The 18,269-nt window shown below is 33.4% G+C and overlaps 1 protein-coding gene across 1 annotated transcript in view; it reads left to right on the plus strand.

Moving 5' to 3' along the window:
• Positions 1-3,109: 3,109 nt before the first annotated feature.
• Positions 3,110-18,269, plus strand: part of LOC134851166 (uncharacterized) — a 79,035-nt gene continuing 63,875 nt past the window's right edge. Inside the window, exon 1 of the mRNA XM_063867132.1 lies at positions 3,110-3,422. The gene's annotated coding sequence lies outside the window, so the exon portion shown is untranslated. The remainder of the gene's footprint in view (positions 3,423-18,269) is intronic.

Below are 18,269 nucleotides of genomic sequence, written 5' to 3' on the forward strand. Positions count from 1 at the left end.
ACATTGTTTCGCGCTTTGTGTGGTTGTGTAATGAACTGGCATCAAAAATTTAACGAAATTTCTTTTTAATCGTTGGTTATCTAAACAAAAATGTCAGATGAAATAATTCTTAAATGTTTACAAGGGATCATTGAAAAATCATCTTTCGCCGCGGAGAGGAACACCTGATTTTTACAATTTTTGGTTTGTTGTTTTTTTTCCAAAAATGAGAGGAAGACTTGTTACAAAAACGGCTCCAACTGAAGTGTCCAAAAAGAGCGTTCTGCGTTTTTTTTATGGGCATGGCAATCGTTGAAAAAAAATTGCAAAATAACTCATGTATGATTTTAGTTACGCTAAAAAAAGCAAGACTGCTCGTATATGAGGGCGAAGCCCTGAGTGTTTCAACTGCAGCTTAAACTCAAATGATATATTTCTCTCAACTGATTTTTTTTTGCATTTTATCACCCCACACGCTATGTAAGGTGTGTTTAGCGTCTCTTATTGTTTCATAGAACTAAATTGCCGGCCTCAATTCAATTTGGAACGCATTTATTTGCCGTTTACGAGTGTTTCAAGAACTCTGGTTTTGATCGCGCGTTAATCAACCCAAATTGGTCAAATTAACAATTTTCAAACTTCCGCAAAAATGATCACAGATTAAAACATCTTTTGAATTTCGAGCTCAGGAAAACAATAGTTTTTATATGAAACAAAAACGCTTAGTTAAATAGTCAAAAATTGACTGATTTAAAAACCACATCGAGCAAAAATATTCCGCATCTTCTTCGAAAATTGGAACAGCTAGATTTGGAACTGCTATTCAGTGTTACATCTACTGTTAATAATCTTTTCACAAAAATAGGGTCTTCTTGACGTTTTTGGAGAGCTTCAAAGTCGTCAATTGGTCGATTTAAAAAACAAGGTCGGCTAAATTATCGAAAACTTGCTGAAAATATACTAAATTCCCCGGGTTGACCTGAGCTCCTCACGCCGGAATTGCTCATCATACAATTTCATACATCAAGTGTGTGGAAAAATGCTTGTCATACAATTTTCATAAAATTTTGAAAATCGGTTGAAAAAAGATATAAATTAATTTCTGCCGCTGTTTGATTCTAGTGAAACAGTCTGGTGATAAAAAACGGAGGTTTTTTTTGAAAAAATAGTTTATCATACCGAGGTTTTTGTTTTTTTGAAGAATTGCTTATATTGAAACTGCATGAATGCTTTTGTTCGATTGAGACACAAAAAATTTTCCGAATAATTTTGAAATGGCCGCAAACATTTTTGTTGTTTTTTTTTCAACCGCAAATTTAGTTTTGTAGGCAAACAAACATTTTCTAAATTTTTTTTTGTGTACATGACGTAGTCCTGGATACACTATTGTTGGATTTTCTTCTTTTTTTGCTTGATAAATTTTTTCAAAAACATTGAAAACTCCTTTTTTGTATGCCTTAATAAATTTCTGATAATTTAAAAATTCAAATTTTTGGAATAATCATTGATGAAAAATTTTGCCAAAAACTTGCCTAAAGTTTTTCGCTTTCGTTATATCATTGTGAAAGACAGCTCTAAGACCATTCAGGTCGTTTTCTATGCATTGTAAATGTAAGACCGTCCAACCTTTGGTGCTTTGAGTAAACCAAGGTCTTTGTCACTTGCGTTCGGTTACAAACACAACCCAAAATTTTTCAGAAATGAAATTTAGAAGCAAAAAATCACTTTTTGGTTCATGGAAAAACACTTATCATACATACTTCATAAATGGAAAAATGCTTATCATAGAGATTTCATACAATTTGCTGTATGTATGGAATTATATGAAATTGTATGACAAGAAGTTTCTCATATGTGGAAATTGTATGATAAGAAATTTTGGTCAACCCGGGCCAGGTTGTAAGAGAGCACAAAAATGGTAAAAATGGTAAACTTTTAACTGAATAGCTGAGTTTTGTTTCAACCAAAGGTTACTTTCAACTCCAAGAACTGAAGAAAAAAATCTAGTTGTTTCTTGCAACAAAATTTGTGTAACCAATATCTTGATAGATTTTGCGTTTTCTATTTGAAAAAAAGCTAATCAGCAATCACTAAGACTAACGCAGTTGATCTCATTGTCAACGCGTTAACGAACGTTTCGAAAATGTCATCGAAATTTTTCTTACAGACTTCACGAAAATGTTTGTCGATATTCATGACAGAATCGATTTTTCTTAATTCTAACTGTACGGATTACGTGTTAGAGTATCTTTTCACCTTTTATTTACTAATCTCGACAATTCTAGGCTGTGATTTAGATATTTAATTCGAATTCGTTTTAAAATTGGTTTTGCTAAATATAATTAACCTAATTCTTTTTCTTATGAATGCTTCACTTTTTGTTACAAATTAATTTCCGATGAGAACAAAACAAACTTCTACTCTCCCGCAATTTATATTCCCTTACCCCACATACATACATAGCCGACCAACTTGATTAAGTCGTATTAGGCGCCAAAATACACTATTTTTTTGGGGGGGGGGGATACGCGATACGCGCGCGCCGAAAAACTGCAATTTTTTATTAACATTTTTCAAAAATCATTCAAAACGGCATTTTAATATAAATTTCACTTATGGCGCAAAAAATTTGAACTGATTGGCCTGAAAAATCAAACTCGACAATCTCCCTCTGTTTTTTTTAACAATTAACAAAAAAAAAAATTGACAATCCCTCTCTGCTATTCAACAATGAACCCCCTTCCTTTTCTCGGTAAATTTTACACACGCCAGTTTTACGCACCAATTTTTTGTTGCGATGAAAAAGCGATCAACGGGTGGGCTTCTATTGATCAGTAAGTTTGATTGAAATCAGCGACTTCCACAAATCGAATTAGACAACTTAATGAAATTCACCCCCGAGAGGCGAAAGCTCTTCTGTCGATTCTGCTTTAATTAGATAAAAACACAGGACAAAAGACTAACCAAATATAGAAAACATAATAAGTTAACCCACTCCAATATTTTCTTTTCATTTTATAATTTGTTCACCGACAAAAAAAAACATTCATTTCTGTATTTAATGTGTTGGTAAGGAAACTATTTCATCAATTTTCTGTTTTTGATTGTTACTCTCCTATTTTTGTTTCGTTTGAAAACAGCCGCCAATTCAGACAAACGCCGTGAAGAACGGATGAATATTCTGATAATTGACCTGAAGCTTAGTTAAAATAAGTGAACACATTTTTAACAACGCTAATGTGCTCTTGGAATCCTAGCCAATTATTTATATGGAAATTTTCTGACCGTATCTTCGTCGAAAGAAGTTAAAATTCCCTCTGCGCTTAGATTTCACTCTCTTTTCCTCTTTCATTGAGATATTTTTTCCTTTTCCCTGAAGACCATTTATCTCAATCCTTTCAATTTTTTCGGACCTCTGAAAAATGAGAAACGTTGTCTGCAGCGTAAGTACTTTTGTAACTTGAGGGTGTTTTCATACCTGCTTATGGTTATTACATAATAAGGCAAGGTCTTTTCATGCGATTTCGGTCAATAGGTCGAAGTCGATGTCTCAAAAAAAAACAAGAATAAAATGAATGAGGAATTGAACAATTTAGTCACAAATGTGACATCTTATTTGGAAAAGTCATAAAAAGTACAGGAGTTTTGATAAACAAAAATTTTGCATTAAATTTTTATTCTTTGTGTTTAGTTTGTACGCAACCTTATTTTTTCTCTGTAAATTGTAATTCGATCTATTGAGCCAAATCACCTAGCCTAAAAAGTGATGAATCATTGAAATTACCTGAGCTGCATCCGCTTTGCGACATAAAATTGAGAAGCAGTGTCTTAATAAGTTATCTCTAATCACATTTTACCCAATATTTCCTGGTTTTCTCTACCCTACACTGCTGCCGCCGTCACTGCTGTAACCATGTAAAATATAGTTTTCATTTATATGTGCTGTTTGTTAGAATTGATATTACCCTATGCTACTTTACTTAACCAGGGATCACAAACAGACACAGCAAATACAAGTTATCGATTTTTTTCTCAACTCTTTCTGCTTGCTTGTGATTGAAGAAAAAACTATATTACTTACCCGCCAGATTGTGAATTTTCAAAAAACTGTTTCAATCCCTTCTTAGTTTACACGGCAATTCAAATTAAGCCTAATTACTGCAAAATATTTGATCGATGAGGAGTGAGCTGATTTTTAGAATTGGTAAGATTGATAAACCTTTTTTTTACCATCAAGTTTGTTTCAATCTTTTCTAATTTTTTTGTTTCGCAAATCAAAAATCCAAGGAACCCAATAATTCCAATCATTATATTGCCAATAATTTAACTAAATTTGAAAAATTATTACTCAGAAACTCAATGATCGTATTTAAATTTTTTCTTATAAACATATGCACAAATTAATAACTTTATGCACAAATTAATATTAATTTTTTTTGCCTAAAACCATCAGAATGCGTTCAGAGAATTTTTATCGGTATCAATTCGTGCCTTTCCTGTAAAAATTGTCTCAGTTTTGTGTGCTTCATGTTTAGTAATAAAATGACCTTGATGCAAATAAACGGGAAAGACGATTCCATTTTTAAATTCAATTTCAGACCTTCTTTTGCTAAACTATCTTTCACCCCTATGTTACAACTTTCAGAGAGAGTGACTGATTATTTGTGATCAGTGTGATTTTATTCCTCTAGTCAGTTATGACTGGACATGTTGATATTGTTTGACAGATAATGATGTCCAGAGCTCAAATAAAAACATGCACAGCCGTTTACTGTGCAATAAGTTGCACAGATTTTTCCGACCATACTCTTAAGAAAAACAGCGAAAAAATTTTCAAATTAGTGTCGTTACTTTCGGCGTGGCGTGAGAAAAGGAGCTGAATGAAGAACTAATGACTAGGCAAGCATGCTAAAGGAATCGTTTTGAATTTTTTATGGAGTGTTGGTGGGGTATTTAAAAAAAAACTCAAAGACTCTTATAAAAAAAATTTTTTTTGAAATTTTTATCAATTTTTTTTTTAAAAATCATACGCAGTCGGTTTATCCAAGGTTTCGTCCTAAATTGGGCAAACTTGTTTGTTTTCCTCTTGAATTTCATAAAATTTTGGTGAAAAACATTTGTGATCGTTTTTTTCTTACCTAATTCAAAATTCTAAATTAAAAAATTACATTAAAAGGCTCAATCTTGAACATAATTTTGTTCAGAAAATCTTACCTAGAAATTCCTTGTTGACACTGTTCAAACATTTTTTGTAGGAATGTATTATTTCAAAAGATATACACTCTATCTAGTTATTAAATATTTTTTGAATTGAAATTTTTTTGATAAAAAAAACTTATCTTCACACAAAACTATCCAAAGACACATTAATTTTTCACTTGTCATTACGGATTCCTCAACTAGAACATTTTTTTGTTCATTTTTGATCTTTCCCAGTACCCAACAAGAGCTTCTGTTCTGAATAGAATTTTCAAAAATATAAATTAACCTGTTTATCTGCGTTTTCTGTACAAAAATATTTATTTCTCGTCTAACATTAGATACATACAATTTCAAAAAACAGAAATCAGTACACTTCACAACTGCAACAAGATAAACGTGCTTCAGATATACACAAAAAATGTAGAAATACAATGCAATTTCACACTGTTTAAACGTGTATTGCTTCGCATTACATTGCTAAACTATTCGAATTTTTCAGGTCATGTAGCATAGTGGATAGCACAACTGTTTAAGCAATAGTAGGTCGGGGTTTTGCAGCAGCTAGTAGATACTTTTAAACCTAATACTAGCCTAATTTCAGCTATTTTGTGATAAAAAATAAGATGAGAAATAATAAATTTTAAGAAAATCCCTGCTTTATGTACACAATTCAAAAAAAATTTCTGGCTAGATATTTAAATTAGGAGTTCAGTATTTCTCGAGAGAAGTAATTTTTTTTGGTACGGGTCTTTCTTTGATCTTTCCGACTAAATTTTACACGTTTAAAGTCTTGTCTCTGGAGTCCAGAGACCTACACACCACACCAACTGTGCGCCTATCCAGTGCACAGTTTGGCTTCGCAAGGGTTTTTTTTAACCTTTAGCCTTCCAATAACCAGATTTTCAGCAAAACGACTAAACTTGGTCTTGAATTGTTCATCTATAGGGCTATTACAAGTGATGTAACATAATTTTGTCCGACCTCTTAACCTTAAAAATTTTGATGAACGCTTGTTGAAAATTTATTGAAAATTATGTCATGAGTTGTCTGATGCTTTTGTCTCGAGACTTATTTCGCATTAAAAAACATCTTATTGAAATGAAAATTGTGAATGAAGCTCCTTTCAATTATGATTTTATCTTCCAAATTAATTGTTTGCAATTTTTGAGAAAAATACATCGTTCAAGATGTAATTCAATATCAATTGAAGATATTAAAGTGAAATTGAGTTGTTTGATTTTCAATTAATCTTGAGTCAATCGTTGAAAGAATTGCAAGAAGATTATTTAAAATTTGTAGATTCAGTAGTATATTCCGTAAACCTTAGTCGAAGTGAATCTGATTGCAGTAGACAATTGACAACAATTTTTTGAAATTAGTGCCCCAATTGACAACAATTTTTGAAAAAAAAAATCTAGCTGGGAGAGTTTTTTCATGCGAGTGCTAGTGGAACACAAAAATCCTATAGCGAATTGATTTAACAGATTTTTAATTGTTGTTTTTTAAATGGAAAAAATAGTTCATAATTTTTCCATCATTTTTAAAAAAAATTTTGCATAAAATTTTGGCTTCTAAGACTACTAATTTTCCTCTACCCTATTGTCGTAATTGGTCAAAAGTTTGACAGTAAACTTGATTTTGTAACAACTTATCGTTCCTCAGTATGTTGATCAACTGAAAATATATAGTCTAATACAACGTGCTCTTGGCCTTTTACCTGCCTAACAACTTAAAAAAGGAACTATTTAACTAGTTTCGTGAAAATTGTGATTGATAATCTGCCACACTAATGGCAGTTCATAATCAGTTTCCACATCATGTCTTTCATAATTTGTTTTTTTTTCATAAGTTATTTTGTCGGTAGTTATTAGCTGGAAAAATATTAAAATAAACATGATAATTGTAAATAATCAAAAATGATAAAATAATCGTAAAATAATCTTATCGAAAAAATATTATGTTAAAATAATCGTAAAAAGATCTTATCGAAAATCGTAAAATAATCTTATCGAAAACACTAATCTTAGCGTTTTCTCTAAATGTGCTTCGTTTCAGTTAGTGACCCGTCAAAATTATTTAAAATGCGTTTCATTAATAAAATAAAGCAATGGGCGCAAAATAGAAAAAAAAAATCAAAGTTTTTTGAAGCACGTGATGTGCACTTATTTTGACCACTTGTATTAAAAGCAAATATTTTCCAAAAATGAAGATTTGCTAAATTTTTTCTTGGCTAGTCTTTATTTCACTTTGTATTTTTTGAAACGCTGAGTTTGGATCAGAATATTTTTGTTTCTCAGTTTAAAATGCTGAAACCGACAGTGCAAAAGTATGTTTGTTTTGGTCAGTTTTTTATTTATGCTATCCGCGTCCAAAATGTGTATAATTTTGCGCAAACATTTAGATTCGACTCTTTATTTGCAACAAAAGATTTTCAGCAAAGCAATTCTCGATAATCACATTTGCCGAAAAAAAACTTGATAAAAACTAAGTAAATTAGTAAAAATGTTAGTCATAGATCAAAGAAGAAAAACTAACTCATATCTTCAGGAGGACTTAAAATCTTGAGTTGATGCGCTCACTCGGTTAGATTACTCATTTTAATGAAATTTACTACGTTAGCAAAATATCAGAAAGATTGATCTGTGATAGACTATTATAGTTATAGGCACTTACGAGATTCAGTCAAAAATACAAAACCGATGCTTCCCGCAACCTAGTTTTAAAAAAGGTAATCGATTAAACCAGATTAATATGTTGAGTTTTTGACGCTTATAATTGATTATAATTACAAAAATTAGGTGTTTAAAGGAGTTATACTTGAGTATCTAAGAGCGAGATGTCTTTTCACACTTTGGTTCCTGCGAACACAAAGATTTACCTCGAAACCCAAGTTTAAGAGAGATCCATTTGTTTTAGTTGAAAGGTTCTCGCGGTAGGTGAAAAACAAATCTTGGTGGTTAAAAAACTGATAATTTGGTGGTTATTTGGTGGTTAAAAAAACTTAAAACTTGCCTAGTCAAGCAAACCTAAGGGAAGAAAAAAAAAACGTTTGACGAAAAAAAAGAAAATTTGAAGTGATGTGAAAACTATTAAAACATTTTCTCATTTTTCACTCAAGTCAACGTCTACAAAAAGCATAAAATGTATAACATTCTGAGGCTCTGTGAAAACAAAATGGGTAAAAAAAAAGCAATTTTTGGTCAAACTTTTCCAAAAAGTGCCTGAAAATGCCTTATTTTTAAATTTTTGGCTACGGCGCAGAAACTTTGGTCAAAATGGGGTCATTATAGTGATTTTTTAGAGTTCAGAAAATCAATTTGGTCGACCTAAAAAAAGGTCGACAGTTTTTTCGAACTTGTTTTTAAATCCCCCCTCGAGAAAATCCTAGAACATCCCATGAACATAATATCTTTATAAATTAAGTGTTAATCTGAAAAATTTCGAGCACCCTTACCCTTGCACTATCGATTACCTGAGTTCAAATGTTTTTCCGGATCATTTAAAAAAAATCTGGGGATTTAAATTTGCTAATTCGCCAATGTTCTGGACTTCACACGCGCTAAAATCTAGACCAGCTAAAAAGAGTCGGTATACGAGAACAGTCTCATAAATGCTATGCATGTTTGATATATCTTGAGGCATTTGGAAGCTCCTTAGTAAACAGTGACAGCACTAAATCAATTTGAAAGTAAAAACCAATCAATTTAGGTCTCTATAATCTCATCTCGACTCTAACATATATCGAATAATCTTCTCCAGGTAATCTTCACCTCTATCTGCCATTCACTTCCCGCCTTTTCCCTTTATTTTTCCTCTCTTTTTCTCTCTCTCTTTTTAACTTTTTTTTTCAATTTCTCGCTGGTGTGAGCTTTTCAAAATGCCTTTCTTGCGTTTTCACTTTGTGTCTTTTCGGTTTCGCGTTCATTTTTTAAATTATTGCCCGCGGGCGTAAAAATTGAACGTGAAGAAAGGGATTAATCAATTACGCTCAGGTTACATCATCTTCATTCCCCGGGTGGAATACTTTTCAGAGGGAGTAATTGACTTTCGATAATGAAGGAGGAATCAGCACCATTCAAAAGGGGCATTTCTGCAAAAATGTGGTCATTATTTGCAAGCTAGCGGGTGAACAGTTCTCCATTGGGTTGTAACCGGAGACCATCCGAGGAATGAATACTTTCTGACATTTGACATAACAATTGGGTCAATAAAAAGCAGCACGTCAAATATGCCTTCCATTTCGGCCATTTTAGAACATATTTTCATTTGATAGTATACCAAAGAAACGCTGTTTTCTCCGCCGTGTTTCAAGCTTAATCAACACAGCATCAATGATTAAAAATTAAACCAGAATATGACTGCTCGTAACACGGCAAAGCCTTGAATGCTCCGATATCTGAAACCAGACTGCTCCTATCAGTGTGAAGCCCTGATTGTTCCGACTGCCTCTTAAGGTCTATGGAGCAGTAATAAGAACAAAAATCTGAAAATAGAAAAAAAAAATGTTTTTTTTTAAATTGAGATTTTTTGTGAAAAGCATCCCCCACACGCCATATTAACTAAAAAGTTACAGATTTCACTCCTAGAAACATATCGATTATGGCGAATAAGCTTCCATCAACCAATTTGGAACAATTTCTAAGACGGATTAAATCTCCGCTTACGCAATAATTATGGCAATAATGCTTCTTTCAACCAGTTTGGAACGATTTTAAAACGGATTAGTTCTCCGCTCACACAAATAGCGCGAAATATATCGCGCGTTAATTGTCCTAAAGTGGCTAAAATGTCGATATTTAAACCCCCATTACTTTAGGAAAAATGATCACAGGTAAAATATCGTCTCAAAATTAAGCTCAGGAAAACAAAAAGTTTTGAATGATAAAAAGACAAATCCGTCAAAAGTGGCTAGTTATAAAGTCGAAATTTGTCTGAAGAAAAATTCGCACCCGAGCACAAATATTCTGTTGCTTTTGTTATAAGAGTCGGAACAATAACTATTTTAACTTTAGTTCAGGTTCAAAACTTCTCAAATTTTGAAGAAAACAACCACATTAGGCGGATATATTCCATCCTTTCTTCGAAAGTCGGAACAAAGTCGGAAATTCTTGCATCAGGGCGAAACCCTCTAACTGCCATTGATTAACTCTGAGAAAAAGTTTTCTTTTAAAAAACTGATAAAAAGTTTCAAAGAAAAAAAATTGATTTTTTCTTCCGACCTACGAAAGTAACAAAATATATGTGTTCGGGTGGTTTTTTTTTCTCTTCAGAGATATTTCGACTTTTTAACTAGCCATTGTCGACAAAATTTTGCATATCATTCTGAAAATATTGTTGTCTTGAGCTTAAGTTTGAAAAATTAAATCAACTGTAATAGTTTTCCGTACAGTTAAAGGGGTTTAAAGATGGCCATTTTGGCCAATTCGGGACAATTAATGAGCGATATATCTCGCGCTATTAACGCGTAAGCGGAGATTTAATTCGTCTTAGCAATCTGGTCAAATTCGTTTCAAGGCAGCTTATTTGCCATAGTTGAGTTGTTACAAGAAGCGAAATCTATCATTCTGTACTTTATATGGCGTGGGGGATGAATTTCACAAAAAAAATCATTTTTTTTATGATTTAATTTTTTTTCAAGTCATTACTGCTCCAACATAAAAGCCAGTCAGGACATTCAAAGTTTCTCCCTGATACGAGCAGTCTTTTTGTTCCGACTTTCGATACGAAAGTAACGGAATATTTGTGCTCGGGGTGGGTTTTTTTTCTTCAAACAAATTTCGACTTTTCAACTAGCCATTTTTGACGGAATATTTTTTATATCATTCAAAAGGTATTGTTGTCCTGAGCTTAAATTTAAAATGATGTTTCACCTGTGATTATTTTGCGTAAAATTATGAGGGTTTGAAGATTGCCATTTTGGCCAATTTGGGATAATTAACGCGCGATATATTTTGCGCTAATAACGCTTAAGCGGAGAACTAATCCGTTTTAAAATCGTTCTAAACTGGTTGAAAGAAGCATTATTGCCATAATTGATTTGTTACATGGAGCAAAATCTATCCTTTTGTACTTTATATGGTGTGTCGGGGGGATGATTTTCATAAAAAGTTTCAACTTTTAGAAAAAAAATTTTTTTTTCATTTTTTTTATTACGTGTAATTTGTTAATGTTATTAATGCTCCATAAATTTTTAAAAAGGCAGTCGGAACACTCAGGGCTTCGCCCTGATACGAGCAGTCTTGATTAATTTTGTTGTTAATTCTATTCCCCCAATGCCATGTAAAATGCAAAGTGATATCTGTCTGGTCTTGCAATAAAAAGGGAAACCGTTTGCCTCAATTCAATTTGGAATGTTGTGATTCACCGCTCACGCTTCAATCGTACCTAATATATACCGCGTATTAATCATCCGAATCATCGTATAGTTAAATACGTCAAATTACTTGCAAACTGTAACTGCCATAATTTGAAAATATAGGGTCCCAGGCAGGGGCGGATCTAAGATTTTTAGTTTGTTCATATTGATTTTCCGAGGTCTCCCAAAGCGGTAAAAAGACCCTGTTTTGCCAAATTTTCTGCGCCGCAGGCAATTTTTTGAAAAAACAGGTCGAAAAAGCCGTTTTTGGGCACTTTTTGGAAAATTTTGACAATAAAAAACGCGTTTTTTTTTGGCGCGAGCTCCCCCTCAAAATTAGTATATACTGGCGCCCAAGGCGCCTGTAGACAAATTTTAGGGTCGGTTGGCCAAAAATGGATTTCTTAAAAAGTACCAAAGGGGGGAACCTTTGGGTTGGCAGGGGACCCTTTGGGTTGGCAGGGGTTGGCAGGGGGGGTCAGCACACATTTTCTGTCACTTTCTTGAAAGTCAGAACGAAAACTGACCACTTCTGACCACAATTCCAGTCAACTATTGCTTACCTGTATTATCACTATAAACGTGAGGAGAGGTGCAAAAATTAATTTATGATTATCTAAAAAATAATATTTGGACAAATAAAGCAGAAAAAATCATTACATGGAAAGAAACACGACTGGAGGAGTTGTTCTTAACTTGTTTAAAAAATTGGCGGCTCAGTAATTTTGCTATTTCTAAGAAAAACGATGAAAAATAAAAATTTAAAAAACATCAAAGAAAAATTTTTTATGCAATCGATTTGACTGTAGAACTTTTAGCTACCAGTGTTTAATTGCCACCCGGTTTGGTTTGAGGCTAGCAATTTTTGTTTTGACCTAATTGGCCCAAAAATGGTATGATACGACAGTCTCGGCCTAGGGTTGATATGCTTCGATTGTCTTGATTCAAGCTATCGACTATATTTATTTGAGGAGAAACGTTTCGGTCGAGTTTGACCGAAGAGTGTTTTGACCGAATAGAGCTTTGAGAGCTCTATTCGCTTTGAGTATGAGCTTTCAGCTTTGAATTGAGAAAAAAATTGCAACAGTTTTCGACTGAGTAAAAACATTTTGACTGAGTTTGTTGAAGGACCTAGCTGCAGCTCAGGTGAAGTATCGCAGACCCAAATAAACAGAAGGATGATTTTTTAAAACGAAAATTTATTGTGTTCTTGAGATTAGAATTGGTCAATTTTTGGTGCAATACACATCTTTTCGTAATGCTAAGGGAAAAGATTTTTCAGATGAGATACGAGAATTGCAGCTAGTTCCGTCAAGATTGAATTTAGGTTTGAAAAGAATGTCGAATCATGAAAGAGAAAGCTTGAATATGAAATGGCATCTTTTTGAACGACCTTTTGTTATGGTACCTGTTTTTGGCCAGCTTTTCAATTTACCCGCACCTCCGTTTGTTGATGCTATTTTGTGCACAAAAAAAGAGATGGACAGAAACTTTCCGCGGGATTCTTCCCCTCCCTCCTGTCAAAAAAGCATTAGCACACGTCATTACCTTTTCACATCAAGAAGCTCAACAAGGCTTGACTAATTATGACCTATGACTTCATTTTCATGTTTCATCTGCTGTAAATAAAATCACTTTCACGGTAATTTGGTCCACTTCATTTTACCTAATGCAATTTACAGGACAAATTTCTCTTACTTGCATTCGTTCAGCTTGGTTAATTAGCATAAAAAAATGCAGATTGAAAAAGTAACTATCTTCCGAATTAGAGAAGTAGATTGCATTAACTACCATCCCACCCCCCTTCCCCATTCTCACTCTCTCATCCACATCCACGACAAAAGTTACGATATATAAATATCACTTCTTAGATTAATAGATTTTACAGACGAGGCAAACTTCTAAAAAGTACTGTCAGGGGTGGATCTGGATTTTTCTCTAGGGACGCAGAAATATTTTTAAAAACTCGAAAATTTTGTCAATCATTTTCTTGGCTTAACCGAATTGATTTTCTGAACTCTCGCAATTCACTAAAAAGACCCTATTTTGGCCAAATTTTCTGCTTCGAAGGCAAAGTATAGCAGTGATAACATGAAAAAACATAAGTGCAATAAAATAAATTGAAAATCATCCGCCAAACGCCATATCATATAAATTGCAATGTGATAAATTTCGCTCCTAGTAACAAATCAAATATGGAAACCTTGCTTTTTTCAACCAATTTGGAACTATTTCTAATACGGGTTAAATTTCCGCTTACGCGTTAATTGCGCGAAATGTACCCCGCGTTAATTATTTCAAATTGGCCGAAATGGCAATGTTAAATCCCCCTTAACTGTACGGAAAAAGATCACAGGTGAAATATCTTTTTAAATTTAAGCTCAGGACAACATCAATTTTTAAAAGGCTAGTTATGAATTCGAAGCTTTTACCAAATGAGAAATTTATCACTTGTACTTCAGATGGCGTGTAAGGGGGATTACTTCCACTGAAAAAATCCGAAATTTATCTTTAGAAAATTTTCATTTTATTTAATACATATAATTTTTCAAGCTATTACTGCTCGATAGACTTTAAAAGGCAGTCGGAACATTCAGGGCTTCGCCCTGATACCAGCATTTTTGTTTTGTAATGTACAAAGTGATATGTTTCTTACTTAGCAAAAGCTTAATTAGACCAATTGCATGCCTCATTTTCATTTACTACAATTTTTAACACGGATTAAATCTGTTCCTATGCGTTAATGGCGTGAAATGTATCGCGTATTATAGAATAACCCCCTATGATCTTTTAACCCCTCATAACTGTACGAAAAACGTTAACAGCCAAAAAATCTTTTGAAATTTGAGCTCAGCACAACAATTCTTTTCCAATGGTATAAAAAGTCTCAGCCGCAAACAGCGAGCACAGATTATGGGGGACCTCAAATGATTGCCCCATCAAACGAGTCAGAAGCAATGACAACTTTATCGTTGCTTATTCACCATGGTATATCAAAATACGTTTAGGCCATCAATCGCACAGAAATAAATGTTTCGAGAATCCATAACTCTTTGTAAATCGTTAAAAAATGGTCAATTTTTTTCGTACAGACAAGCAACTTAAGTAAATTTATGTCCATACGTGGTTCAACAAAGGATACCAGCAAAGCAATCCCATAAAGTGACTAAATTCTCTCAAAATCATTATTTGATGAAATTTATTCCTCTCGTGTGCTATTGTTTGGAGCATATTAAATTTCGGTTGAAAAAAGAGACTCTTTGATTGGATTTTTCCTTCCATATTGGAAATTTCGACAACAAAAAACGGCAGGTGGCCAATCATATTTTAAATTTCAAAAAGCTATAAAATTTTTGTTGAGGAGTAAGTGGGCATCGAGAACGCCGTATGATGATTATTTTATTGCAAGAGTTGCAAAATTATTAATTTTCGCCAAAAGCAATAGAAATTGAACGTTTAGCAAATAACAAAGAACAAATTTTAACAAACACGACATATTTTTTACTTTTTTCTAAATATCAATCTTTTTAACTAGATACGAAAGTAACGAAATATATTTGCTCGGTTGGTTTTTTTTCTTCAGACATATTTCGATTTTTTAACTAGCCATTGTTGACGGAATTTTGCATATAATTCTAAAAGAATCGTTGTCTTGAGCTTGAATTTGAAAAGTTAAATCAAATGTAATCATTTAACGTACAGTTAAAAGGGTTTAAAGGTTGCTTGCCATTTTGGCCAATTTGAGACAATTAACGCGAGATATTTCTCGCGCTATTAACGCGTAAGCGGAGATTTATTTCGTCCTAGCATCTTTCCAAATTGGTTCAATGCAGCTTATTTGCCATAATTGAATTGTTACAAGGAGCGAAATCTGTCATTCTGTACTTTATATGGCGTTGGGGGATGAATTTCACAAAAAAAACAATTCAAACATCATTTTTTTTGTTATTTAATTTTTTTTTTCAAGTCAATACTGCTCAATCATAAAAGCCATTCAAAACATTAAGGGTTTCTCCCTGATACGAGCAGTCGTGTTGGTCCGTCTTTCGATACGAAAGTAACGAAATATTTTAGCTCGGGATGGGTTTTTTTTCTTCAGACTTATTTCGACTTTTTAACTAGCCATTTTTGACGCAATTTTTTTTTATCAATCATAAAGTTTTGTTGTCTTGAGCTTAAATTTAAGAAGATATTTCACCTGTGATTGTTATTCGAAAAGTTATGATGGTTTAAGGATTGCCTTTTTGGCCAATTCGGGACAATTAACGAGCGATATACTTACGCTATTAACGCGTAAGCGGAGATTTAATCCGTCTTAGAAATCGTTCTAAATTGGTTGAAAGAAGCTTTTTTGCTATAATTGATTTGTTACAAGGAGCAAAATCTATCCTTTTGTACTTTATATGGCGAGTGGGAGGATGACTTTCAATGAAAATTTCAAATTTTAGAAAAAATCATGTCATTTTATTTTCTAATATTTAATTTTTTTGTAGGTGTTTACTGCTCCATAAACATTAAAAAGCAGTCGGAACATTCAGGGCTTCGCCCTGATACGAGCAGTCTTGTTGTTCCGACTTTCGATACGAACGTAACGGAATATTGGTGCTCGGGGTGGGTTTTTTTTTCTTCAGACTAATTCCATTTTTTAACTAGCCATTTTTGACGGAATTTTGTATATCACTCAAAAGGTTTTGTTGTCCTGAGCTTAAATTTGTAAAGATATTTCACCTGTGATTATTTTTTGTAAAGTTATGGGGGTTTAAGGATTGCCAATTTGGCCAATTTGGGATAATTAACGCGCGATATATTTCGCGCTATTAACGCGTAGGCGGAGATTTTTTCCGTCTTAGAAATCGTTCCAAATTGGTTGAAAGAAGCTTATTTGCCATAATTGATTGGTTACAAGGAGCGAAATCTATCCCTTTGTTCTTTATATGGCGTGAGGGGGATGATTTTCATAAAAAAGTTTCAAATTTTAGAAAAAAGTGCTCATTTCATTTTATTACATTTATTTTTTTATAGGTTGTTACTGCTCAATAAACATTAAAAGGCAGTCGGAACACTCAGGGCTTCGCCCTGATACGAGCAGTCTTGCTTGTTTTTGTTGTTATTTCTATTCCCCCAATGTCATGTAAAATGCAAAGTGATATCTGTCTGGTCTTGCAATAAAAAGGGAAACCGTTTGCCTCAATTCATTTTGGAATGTTGTGATTTACCACTCACGCTTCAATCGTACCTAATATATATCGCGTATTAATCATCCAAATCATCGTATAGTTAAATACGTCAAATTATTTACAAACTCTAACTGCCATAATTTGAAAATATAGTGTCCCAGGTGTATTTTTTATTTTAATCTCTGAGCAACAATATCTTCCAGCTTGTTTAAAAATACCGCCAAGCAGGCTAATTGACAAGTCGAAACTCTTCTGGAGATAAAAGACCGAGCGAGCACACATTTTCTGTCACTTTCTTGTGAACAAAAACTGACCACTTCTGACCACAATTCCAGTCAACTATCGCTTACCTGTATTATCACCATAAAAGCGTGAGGAGAGGTGCAAAAATTATTTTATGACCATCTAAAAAATAATATTTGGACAAATAATGCAGAAAAAATCATTGCACGAAAAGAAACACGGCTGGAGGATTTGTTCTTAACTTACTTGAAAAATTAGCGGCTCAGCAATTGTTTGCTATTTCTAAAAAAAACGATGAAAAATAAAAATTTAAAAAACATCATAGAAAAATTTTAAACAATCGATTTGTCTGAAGAACTTTTAACTACCAGTGTTTAATTGCCGCCCGGTTCGGTTTGAGGCTAGCAGTTTTTGTTTCGACCTAATTGGTCAAAAATTGGTATGATTCGACAGTCTCGGCCTAGGGCTGATATGCTTCGATTGTCTTGACTCAAGCTATCGACTAAATTTAATTGAGGAGGAACGTTTCGATCGAGTTTGACCAAAGAGTGTTTTGACCGAATAGAGATTTGAGAGCTCTATTCGCTTTGAGTATGAGCTTTGAGCTTTGAATGGAGAAAAAAAATTGCAACTGTATTCGACTGAGGAAAAACATTTCGACTGAGATTGTTGAAGGACCTAGTTGCAGCTCAGGTAAAGTATTGCTGACCCAAATAAACAGAAGGATGATTTTTTCTAGAACGAAAAATTATTGTGTTCTTGAGATTAGAATTGGTCACTTTTTGGTGCAATACATATCTTTTCGTAATGCTAAGGGAAAAGATTTTTCAGAAGAGATACGAGAATTGCAGCTAGTTCCGGCGAGATCGAAATTAGATTTGAAAAGAATGCCGAATCATGAAAGAGAAAGCTTGAATATGAAAAGGCATCTTTTTGAACGACCTTTTGTTGTGGTACCTGTTTTTGGCCAGCTTTTCATTTTACCCGCACAAACTCGGCTCATTTGCCAATCAAAAAATCCTCCGTTTGCTGATGCTATTTTTTATGCACAAAAAAGAGATGGACAGAAACTTTCCGCGGGATTCTTCCCCCGCCCCCCTGTCAAAAATGCATTAACACACGTCACTACATTTTCACATCAAGAAGCTCAACAAGGCTTGACTATTTATGACCTATGACTTCATTTTCATGCTTCGTCTGCTGTAAATAAAATCACTTTCACGGTAATTTGGTCCACTTCATTTTACCTAATGCAATTTACAGGACCAATTTCTCTTAATTGCATTCGTTCAGCTTGGTTAATTAGCATAAAA

The sequence above is a fragment of the Symsagittifera roscoffensis genome, chromosome 7, assembly GCF_963678635.1.
Source record: "Symsagittifera roscoffensis chromosome 7, txSymRosc1.1, whole genome shotgun sequence".
In the NCBI taxonomy this organism is placed as follows: Eukaryota; Metazoa; Xenacoelomorpha; order Acoela; family Convolutidae; genus Symsagittifera; species Symsagittifera roscoffensis.